We start from the raw sequence: 11,165 nt of genomic DNA, 5'->3' as shown, positions 1-11,165 counted from the left end.
GGCAGGAATTTGTTTAATGGCATCTAAGAAATGGATGTTGATACTAACTTGTTTAAAAACTTCTAAGATGTCATTATATTGGCTGCCTTTTTTAATTGGAAGCAATCTTTGTGGGAATGGGGCTTTTGGAATGAAAGGATGGATTGGAATTTCTTTGTTTGATGAGTCATTGAGATTAGAACTAGAAGGCTGACTCTTTTCTTTTTCTTTTTCTTTTTCGTTTTCAACCTCGGGTATGTAATCGGGTTTGACAATTTTCTTTCCAGACCTAAGAGTTGAAATTGATTTGACTTCTCCATTATGACTAGACTTTCCTATCTTATATTGACCTTTTGGATTAGGGATAGGTTGACTAGGGAATGTTCCTTTTTCTCTATCAGCTAAAGCAGTGGCGAGTTGTCCTACTTGTGTCTCGAGTTTGGTAATAGATTGAGATTGATTTTGTAGGATTTGTTGGGTGGATTGCATAAATTGTTGTAAAGTATCTTCTAAGGAAGGTTTTCTTTGTTGCAGATATGGTTGATTTTGTGGGGCATGAGCTTGGTTTTGTGTGTTGTATTGGTGCTCTTGATTCATTTGGGGTTGGTTTTGTCTCCATGAAAAGTTCGGATGGTTTCTCCAATTTGGATTGTAGGTGGATGAAAATGGGCTATCATTTGGTTTCCCATAAGCATGAAGTGCATTGGCCTCCTCAGAAAAGGCTTCTTGGTAGGAAGGACATGATTGGGCATTATGGCACGGACTAGAACATATAGAACAAACATCTTTTCTTGGTTGTATTGGAGAGTTTATAGTTTGGCTTATGGCTAAAGCTTCTACTTTTCTCGCTAATTTATCTAAAGATGTTCTTAAATCTACTTCTTATTTTACTTCATACCTTCCTCCTCTTTTTGGTGAATTAGTTGACCTAGACCTAGGATCAAAATAATTCCATTGTTGTGAATTGACAGATAAATCTTCAAGGGCGTCCCACGCCTCTTGTCCTTGAAATTTTAAAATTTTTCCAGTATGCATAGATTGAATCATTTGACGATTAGAGGGAGTCAAACCATCATAAAAATATTTTACAAGTCTCCATTTTTCAAAACCATGATGAGGACATTTTAATAATAAATCTTTAAATCTTTCCCAACATTCATAAAACTCTTCATTATCTTTTTGAAAAAACTCGGAGATTTCTCTCCTTAGACTATCAGTTTTAGACATAGGAAAAAATTTCAGTAAGAATTTATTATAAAGTTGATCCCATGTAGTTATAGACCCCGTGGGAAGGGAATTTAACCAAGCTTTTGATTTGTCTTTTAATGAAAAAGGGAACAATCTTAGTTTGACCGACTCATCAGAAAAATTTTGAAATTTAAATGTTGAGCAAATTTCTAAGAAATCTTTGACATGCATGTAAGGATCCTCTCTATCTAACCCATAAAAAGATGGCAATAATTGAATGATTGCTGGTTTAAGCTCAAAATGAGTAGCAGAAGTAGTAGGTAAAACAATGCATGAAGGGGCATTAGATGAAATAGGTGCAAAATATTCAAGCAAAGTTTTTTCAGGCACAACATTTTCATCAACAGGATTAGCAATAGGTTCCATGATGCTCAAATTTTTACTAACACTTTCAATTTCAAACAAAGATAAACGTCTTTTTACTAATCGTTTTTTAGAGTTACGTTCCCAATGATGCATACAATTTTCACAAACAAGGCAACAAGGATAATCTCAAACAAACAATTTTCTGATGTGGAAGATCAGTTAAAACCGCAACCACAGAGCATACTTAGAATTTTTAGAGATTTCACAACAATATAATTCCTATGGTTTACTTGTCCCCAGGCCTATTTGATTACACTTACTCGCGCACTACTAACAACTCCCCGAGGTTAATTAGTAGAGGCGGATGGGAATTTTGGTCAAATTTCCTTTAAGCAAAAATTGCTTATGGTGAAAGGACAAGATTTAGGTTTTTTTTTTTTTTCCAAGTATTTTTCACAATTATAGAATAATATGATAAAAGGTAAAGAAAAATAAGGCAAAATTAAATAAGACTAAAATTTAGGCAAGAGTAGGGAGGCATAGCATGCCATCAACCATAACAAAATTAAGGTAAAAATTAGGAGGTACAAGTGCCATCAACTAAAACATAAGATAGAAGACTAGGAGGAAAAATTGCCATCAACTAGCTAGGAGGCAAAATTGCCATCAACTAGTAATTTGCGGAAATTAAATAAAATAAAAATTACAACAATATAAATAAAGAAAATTACAAAAAATGTTAGGAGGCACAAGTGCCGTCAACTAACAAAGATATAAAAGAAATAAAATTACAACAAAATTATAACAAAATTAGGAGGCACAAGTGCCATCGACTATAAAAATTAAAAGGATAGATAGGAGGCACAAGTGCCGTCAACTAAAAAAAAAAACAATAAATATAGAAATATAAGTATATATTTTTTTTTATGGGTGGTTGAACCGTCCCAAATTTCTTTTTATCTTTTTTTTTTTAGTTTTTTTTTATAGATATATATTTTTTTAGTTTTTTTTTTTAAGTGAAAAAATTAAAATAACTAGTAGAAGAATTTACTAACCTTGAGATAATTTTCGTTTCTTTTCTCTTGCAACTCCCCGGCAACGGCGCCAAAAACTTGATGGACCCAAAACGGGTATGTTTAAAAATTTATATATCGCAAGCGCACGAATCGTCCATATAGAATAGTGATCGTGTAAGCAAGGATGTCGAACCCAAGGGAGTTGTCTAAAATCGAAAATGAAACTATTTTAAATCAAAAATAATAAATTCTAACCTAGCTCCAAAGATTGATGAGTTTTAATATTATGAACATAAAATAAAAGATTGAAAAATAAAGCTATTTAAGAGAATAAAAATAACGCAATAATGAGTTGAAAATAAGTGTTAAATGAAAAGATTATTAAGATACTAGAATCCACAAAATGTAAGTTTAATAATATTTATTAGTATATTGATTCCCAAGTTTTAGTGATAGTTAAAATAATTTAAACTATCATTTTCCAAAAAGATTTATAATTTTAAGCACAAATTTCTTATAAAAATATAGGATTTTTCTTCACTTTTCAAAATTATAATTTCAAAGCATTTAGTGTAAATCAATCTAATGAAATAACAAATAAATCAATGAACATTATTTATAAGGCAAAACATAATATTTTTGTTCTAAGCATGGATGTGTACAATTTAATGACACACCTTACGCAAAGAATATTATGTTTATGCACTAATGAAGAACAAAGTGTAAATATGTTCTAACAATCTAAAATACAAGATATTTAAGATGAAAGAAATATATGAAGAAGAAAAATCCATAGACTTTGTTGCATTACAAGGGAAATCAACATACAACATAAATATTACCTAGTTACAAGTTGCTTCATCATGATCTTAATAATCTTATGAAAAAGATTAGAAGCACATAACTAGAATAGAAATTACAAAATAAATGACATACATACTTGCAAAATGCTCTTGAAAAACCCAAATGGAAGAGAGAATGGTAGAGAGAAAATGAGAGAAAAAGATGGTAACCAAAACATTAAGCACCCCAAAAATGGTCTTCAAAACCCTTATTTATAGCCAAAATGAGATTATTAAAATAATCAATTTACATTAAGTAAATTGATTAAATTAATAATAATATGGTAAATAGGGGTAAATTGTAGGAGTGATGATGATTTTGGGGTAAAAAGTGTATAGAAAATGGGTAAAAAGTGGCATTTTGAGCATAGGGGACAAATGGTACACTTAGGCAAATTTAGGCTCAAAAAGTGGCAAAAATGCAGCACTAGGCTGCTGGTGGCAGGCGTGGCCTTGTGGGCTGAGGACAAGCTGGGCCTGGCTGGTGGCAGGCGGCCCAAAAGCTGGTCCGTACGGCTGGGGAGCTGGGCGTTTTGGTCTGGCCGAATGCTTAAGTGCCTTGTTGCTGGCAGTTTGGTGCAGGCGTGAGGTGTTGGGGCTGTGGTGACTTGGAGTGGTGCAAGGCCGAAAGTTGCTTGGACAGGTGGCGGCTGGAGGATAAGTTGCTGGAAGGGAAATGACTGCTTGGTTGGAGAAACCTGCTGAGCCTTGGGGCTAGGCCAGACGCAAGGCTGGGAGAGCCAGATGGGCTTCACGCTGGGCCTGGTGATGTGTGAGGGAGAGAAGCTGATGGAGGTGGCAGTGGGCCTGGCGGGCCTGGACTGGGCCGAAGGTGGCAGAGGTTCATTTGGGCTTATCAAAAATGCCAACTTCTTTGACATTTGCCACTTTTCTTCTATATTTTTCTTTCTCCTCAAGAGCAAATAAAATGCAACCACTTCCCTATAAAACAAACATAAATTAAATTAAAATCAAATATTTTCAATAATAAATTATACAATAAAAGTTTCATGAAAATATTAATTAAAATTTAATTCACCTAACATTTAAGCTCAACATTACATCTTTTTACTCCTAACTTAACAATATTAATTTTAAATAATTAAACTACAACATTTTACAATAATATAATTATAAAAACACACAAAAGTATATAAAAACATGATAAGACAAATAAATTCAAAATTACTTAAAAACTTAATAAATTATTTAAAAACTCAAGAATTAAGCAACACTTAGCATATAAAATAGTGGTAAAATAACTCTATTTTGTAGAGTTATCAGTGAACCCTAGTTTGTTGATCGCAGGTTTCAAAGCACACCAATAAAAACACTAAGTGGACGTAGGTCATTACCAATATCTGGGGCCGAACCACTATAAATCATTGTGTTGTTTAGTTCTTGCATTCAACTTATAAATCTTTATGGTTTGGTGACTCCGTGTCGTTGGCTAAATCATCAGTCAACATTTTGGTGCTCTCGTTGAGAGCTGAACTCAAGACCTTCAAGATCAAAAATGGCGAAAACCTTCAGGAAAGCAGGTCAAGCAGGGCAGACATCTGGAAGCATGCCAAATCAACCTCCTCCACAAGATGTTGCGGAGGAAGAGCCACAGGTGGAACTAGAACTGGAAGAGAATGAGATTGATGTTGAAACCTTGCAAACAAATTTGATTGTAGTACAAGAGGAATTAGTTACTCTAAGAGCTAATCAAGAGAATGTGGTTGAAATGATGGTGTTGCAGCAAAGGGAGATTGTCCGGCAACTTGTAGGAAATAAGAGTTTTTATGAAAAATGTAATTTTTGTTACAAGCAAAATTGACCGTATAATTAAAAACAAAGCTTAAAAATTATTCATATTTTTAAGAGAATTAATTTCAAACTCAATCAGAATTTTTATCATTGAAAATGAAAAATATCACCAAATTTTTTTATTTTTTTTAAATAATTTTTTTATTTTTTTTGAATTTTTATGAAAATGAACAAATAAATAAAAAAAAAAAAACAAAACAACAACATATAAATAAATAAATAAAAAATTCAAACAAACATTTTTTTTTTCTTTTCAAACAAGCATACATAAAATAAAACACAAAACATTAAAAACAACGCAAAGCAAACATAAATAAAACACAAAACAAACACAATAAAACTCGATACCCCCAAACTTAATTTAAGCATTGTCCTCAATGTGTCAAAATATAAATATAAATTAAAATTGACAATAGTGTAAAGTTTAGAATGGTCGTACCTCGATATTGTGCACTGCGAAGATAGAACAAGATAGAACAGGATACAACTAACAAAAATTAAATCGCACATAAAACAACAATACAAATAAAACACAAGTTATCAAGATCACACAGGAATCAAAGAGCATGGTAAACAGGGTCCTCAAGGAGTATCTCATCCACTTTATCAGTTTTTAATTCTAAAAATGGTTTTAATTTTTGTCCATTAACTTTAAATATATCACCATTTTTAGGATTTTCAATTTCAATAGCTCCATGTGGAAAAACAATACGAACAATGTAAGGACCGGACCACCTAGAGCGTAACTTTCCCGGGAATAAATGCAAACGAGAGTTGTATAAAAGGACTTTCTGACCTGGATAAAAATCTTTTCTCAAAATATTTTTATCATGGTAAAATTTCATGCGATCCTTATACTTTTTTGAATAGTCATATGCATCATTCCTAATTTCGTCTAGTTCATTGAGTTGAAGCTTTCGTTTCTCACCTGCCTTGTCTAAAGAAAAGTTTAACTGCTTAATTGCCCAAAAGGCTCTATGTTCTAACTGAACAGGTAAATGGCATGCCTTTCCATACACAAGTCTGTAGGGTGACATGCCAATGGGCGTTTTGTACGCGGTACGATACGCCCATAATGCATCAGTGAGTCTTAAGGACCAATCTTTCCTAGTTGGATTCACAGTTTTTTCTAAAATGTGCTTAACTTCCCTATTAGACACTTCAACTTGACCACTAGTTTGTGGGTGATATGGTGTTGAGACTTTATGCGTAATGCCATATTGTTTCATCAAATGTTCAAATGGCCTATTACAAAAGTGTGTACCGTTATCACTAATTATAGCACGTGGTGAACCAAAATGGGAAAATATATTTTCTTTTAAAAACCGAAGCACAACTTTGTGGTCATTAGTGTGGCATGCAATAGCTTCAACCCATTTAGACACATAATCAACTCCAACAAGTATATAAAGATTACCAAAAGAGTTAGGAAATGGTCCCATAAAATCAATGCCCCAAACATCAAATATGTCAATAATAAGAATAGGATTTAAAGGCATCATGTTTCTTTTAGTTAAACTTCCTAACTTTTGGCAACGTTCACAAGCTTTACAATAAACATATGTATCATGAAAGATAGTAGGCCAATAAAAACCACATTGTAAAACTGTAGCAGCTGTTTTCTTACCACTAAAATGTCCTCCACATGCATGATCATGACAAAAAGATATGATTTTAGATTGATCACAGTTTGGAATGCATCTTCTAATTATTTGATCAGGGCAGTATTTAAACAAGTAAGGATCATCCCAAATAAAGTTTTTCACCTCAGAATAAAATTTAGATTTATCATGCTTAGACCAATGAGATGGTATTTCTTTAGTGACCAAATAATTAACAATATCAGCATACCAAGGTAATGAAGAAATATGCATTAATTGTTCATCAGGAAAAGTTTCAGTGATAGGAGTGGAATCATGTATAGTTTCAACAACTAGTCTAGATAAATGATCAGCAACAACATTTTCAGATCCTTTTTTATCACGTATTTCTAAGTCGAATTCTTGTAAAAGCAAGATCCAACGGATCAAACGAGACTTAGCATCTTTTTTCGACAAGAGATATTTTAATGCAGCATGATCAGAATAAACAATAATTTTAGATCCTAACAAATAAGATCTAAATTTCTCCAATGCAAAAACAACAGCAAGCAATTCTTTTTCGGTTGTGGAGTAATTTAATTGAGCATCATTTAAAGTTTTGCTAGCATAGTAAATTACATGAGGTATTTTTTCAAGTCTTTGTCCTAAGACTGCACCTATAGCATAATCAGAAGCATCACACATTATTTTAAAAGGTATTTTCCAATCAAGAGGTCGAATAATGGGTGCAGTAGTCAACAAATTTTTTAATTTTTCAAAGGCAACATGGCAATTATTATCAAAGACAAAAGCATTTTCTTTTCCAAGTAAATGGCATAAAGGCCGAGAAATTTTGCTAAAGTCTTTTATAAATCTTCTATAAAAACCGGCATGGCCTAAGAATTATCTAAGTTCTTTCACAGTTTTAGGTGGGGGAAGTTTTGAAATAAGGTCAACTTTAGCTTTATCAACTTCTATTCCATCAGATGAGATTACATGACCTAAAACAATTCCTTTTTTAAACCATAAAATGACATTTTTCCCAGTTAAGCACAAGGTTTTTCTCTTTGCAGCGAATTAAAACAAGTGAAAGATGGTGCAAACATTCATCAAAAGAGGAACCAAACACAGAAAAATCATCCATAAATACTTCAAGAAATCTTTCAACCATGTCAGAAAAAATTGAAATCATACACCTTTGAAAGGTCGCAGGTGCATTGCATAATCCAAAGGGCATGCGACGATATGCAAAAGTTCCAAAAGGGCATGTAAAAGTAGTCTTTTCTTGATCTTCTGGGGCGATGGGGATTTGGTTATACCCCGAATACCCATCAAGAAAACAATAATATGCATGGCCAGCTAATCGTTCAAGCATTTGATCAATGAAAGGTAATGGAAAATGATCTTTTCTAGTAACATTATTCAACTTTCTATAATCTATGCACACTCTCCACCTCGTTTGTACTCTAGTAGGGATTAATTCATTTTTCTCATTTTCAACAACCGTGATCCCAGACTTCTTAGGCACAACTTGAACTGGACTAACCCATTGACTATCAGAAATAGGGTAAATGATACCTACATCTAACAATTTTATGACCTCTTCTCTAACTACTTCTTTCATATTTGGATTTAGCCTTCTTTGACATTCCCGAGAGGTTTTAGCATTCTCTTCTAGATGGATTCTATGCATACATATGGATGGGCTAATTCCTTTAATGTCTCCAATGGTCCAACCTATGGCTTCTTTATGTTTTCTAAGGACATCTAACAACTTATCTTCTTGTTCTTTATCTAAAGCGGATGCTATGATAACAGGTAAAGTTTCAGATTCTCCTAAAAAAACATATTTTAATTTTTCTGGTAAAGGTTTAAGGTCTAACTTTGGAGACTCAGAAATTGATTGAACATGACCTAAGGGTGAAAAAGGTTCAACTTTGGTTTCATTTAAGGGTATAGACTCTAGCAAAGCATTCACATCATCATTAAAGTCATCAATATGCAAGTTCATACCAAAGTATTTTTCACAAAAATCAAGTAAGTCATTTCCATCATCTTCACAAATACTATCTATCATGTTAACTTCATGCACTTCCTCACACACAACAGATTTAACAACATTAAATACATTCAATTCAACAGTCATATTTCCAAAAGATAATTTCAAAACACCATTACGACAATTTATGATTGCATTAGATGTAGCTAAGAATGGTCTACCTAAAATGATAGGAATTTGAGCATGCATATTTTCCACAGGTTGAGTATCAAGAACAATGAAGTCAACAGGAAAATAAAATTTATCAACTTTTATCAAAACATCCTCTATAATGCCTCTAGGAATTTTCACAGAACGATCGGCTAATTGAAGAGTTATAGAGGTAGGTTTTAGCTCACCAAGACCAAGTCGCTTATAAACAGAATAAGGCAATAAATTCACACTAGCACCCAAATCAAGTAAAGCTTTGTTAATAAAATGATCACCAATAATGCATGAAATTGTGGGACACCCAGGATCTTTATATTTAACAAGACTCTTATATTGAATAATGGAACTAGCTTGTTCAGTTAAAAACGCCTTTTTAGGAACATTAGTGTTTCTTTTAACAGTACAAAGATCCTTTAAAAATTTGGAGTAGGCAGGAATTTGTTTAATGGCATCTAAGAAATGGATGTTGATACTAACTTGTTTAAAAACTTCTAAGATGTCATTATATTGGCTGCCTTTTTTAATTGGAAGCAATCTTTGTGGGAATGGGGCTTTTGGAATGAAAGGATGGATTGGAATTTCTTTGTTTGATGAGTCATTGAGATTAGAACTAGAAGGCTGACTCTTTTCTTTTTCTTTTTCTTTTTCGTTTTCAACCTCGGGTATGTAATCGGGTTTGACAATTTTCTTTCCAGACCTAAGAGTTGAAATTGATTTGACTTCTCCATTATGACTAGACTTTCCTATCTTATATTGACCTTTTGGATTAGGGATAGGTTGACTAGGGAATGTTCCTTTTTCTCTATCAGCTAAAGCAGTGGCGAGTTGTCCTACTTGTGTCTCGAGTTTGGTAATAGATTGAGATTGATTTTGTAGGATTTGTTGGGTGGATTGCATAAATTGTTGTAAAGTATCTTCTAAGGAAGGTTTTCTTTGTTGCAGATATGGTTGATTTTGTGGGGCATGAGCTTGGTTTTGTGTGTTGTATTGGTGCTCTTGATTCATTTGGGGTTGGTTTTGTCTCCATGAAAAGTTCGGATGGTTTCTCCAATTTGGATTGTAGGTGGATGAAAATGGGCTATCATTTGGTTTCCCATAAGCATGAAGTGCATTGGCCTCCTCAGAAAAGGCTTCTTGGTAGGAAGGACATGATTGGGCATTATGGCACGGACTAGAACATATAGAACAAACATCTTTTCTTGGTTGTATTGGAGAGTTTATAGTTTGGCTTATGGCTAAAGCTTCTACTTTTCTCGCTAATTTATCTAAAGATGTTCTTAAATCTACTTCTTATTTTACTTCATACCTTCCTCCTCTTTTTGGTGAATTAGTTGACCTAGACCTAGGATCAAAATAATTCCATTGTTGTGAATTGACAGATAAATCTTCAAGGGCGTCCCACGCCTCTTGTCCTTGAAATTTTAAAATTTTTCCAGTATGCATAGATTGAATCATTTGACGATTAGAGGGAGTCAAACCATCATAAAAATATTTTACAAGTCTCCATTTTTCAAAACCATGATGAGGACATTTTAATAATAAATCTTTAAATCTTTCCCAACATTCATAAAACTCTTCATTATCTTTTTGAAAAAACTCGGAGATTTCTCTCCTTAGACTATCAGTTTTAGACATAGGAAAAAATTTCAGTAAGAATTTATTATAAAGTTGATCCCATGTAGTTATAGACCCCGTGGGAAGGGAATTTAACCAAGCTTTTGATTTGTCTTTTAATGAAAAAGGGAACAATCTTAGTTTGACCGACTCATCAGAAAAATTTTGAAATTTAAATGTTGAGCAAATTTCTAAGAAATCTTTGACATGCATGTAAGGATCCTCTCTATCTAACCCATAAAAAGATGGCAATAATTGAATGATTGCTGGTTTAAGCTCAAAATGAGTAGCAGAAGTAGTAGGTAAAACAATGCATGAAGGGGCATTAGATGAAATAGGTGCAAAATATTCAAGCAAAGTTTTTTCAGGCACAACATTTTCATCAACAGGATTAGCAATAGGTTCCATGATGCTCAAATTTTTACTAACACTTTCAATTTCAAACAAAGATAAACGTCTTTTTACTAATCGTTTTTTAGAGTTACGTTCCCAATGATGCATACAATTTTCACAAACAAGGCAACAAGGATAATCTCAAACAAACAATTTTCTGATGTGG

General features: G+C 33.1%; 2 non-coding genes across 2 annotated transcripts; both read left to right on the top strand.

Moving 5' to 3' along the window:
* Positions 1 to 1,084: 1,084 nt before the first annotated feature.
* On the top strand, positions 1,085 to 1,191 carry LOC133793001 (small nucleolar RNA R71). The gene has a single exon (XR_009874468.1). It is a non-coding gene; the product is annotated as a small nucleolar RNA R71 (small nucleolar RNA).
* Positions 1,192 to 10,505: 9,314 nt separating this feature from the next.
* Positions 10,506 to 10,612, top strand: LOC133793000 (small nucleolar RNA R71). The gene has a single exon (XR_009874467.1). It is a non-coding gene; the product is annotated as a small nucleolar RNA R71 (small nucleolar RNA).
* The last annotated feature ends 553 nt before the right edge of the window (positions 10,613 to 11,165 follow it).

This window comes from Humulus lupulus, chromosome 7 (assembly GCF_963169125.1).
Source record: "Humulus lupulus chromosome 7, drHumLupu1.1, whole genome shotgun sequence".
Lineage (NCBI taxonomy): Eukaryota > Viridiplantae > Streptophyta > Magnoliopsida > Rosales > Cannabaceae > Humulus > Humulus lupulus.
Note: the sequence above shows the minus strand (reverse complement) of the source record. Positions and strands in the feature narration are given on the sequence as shown.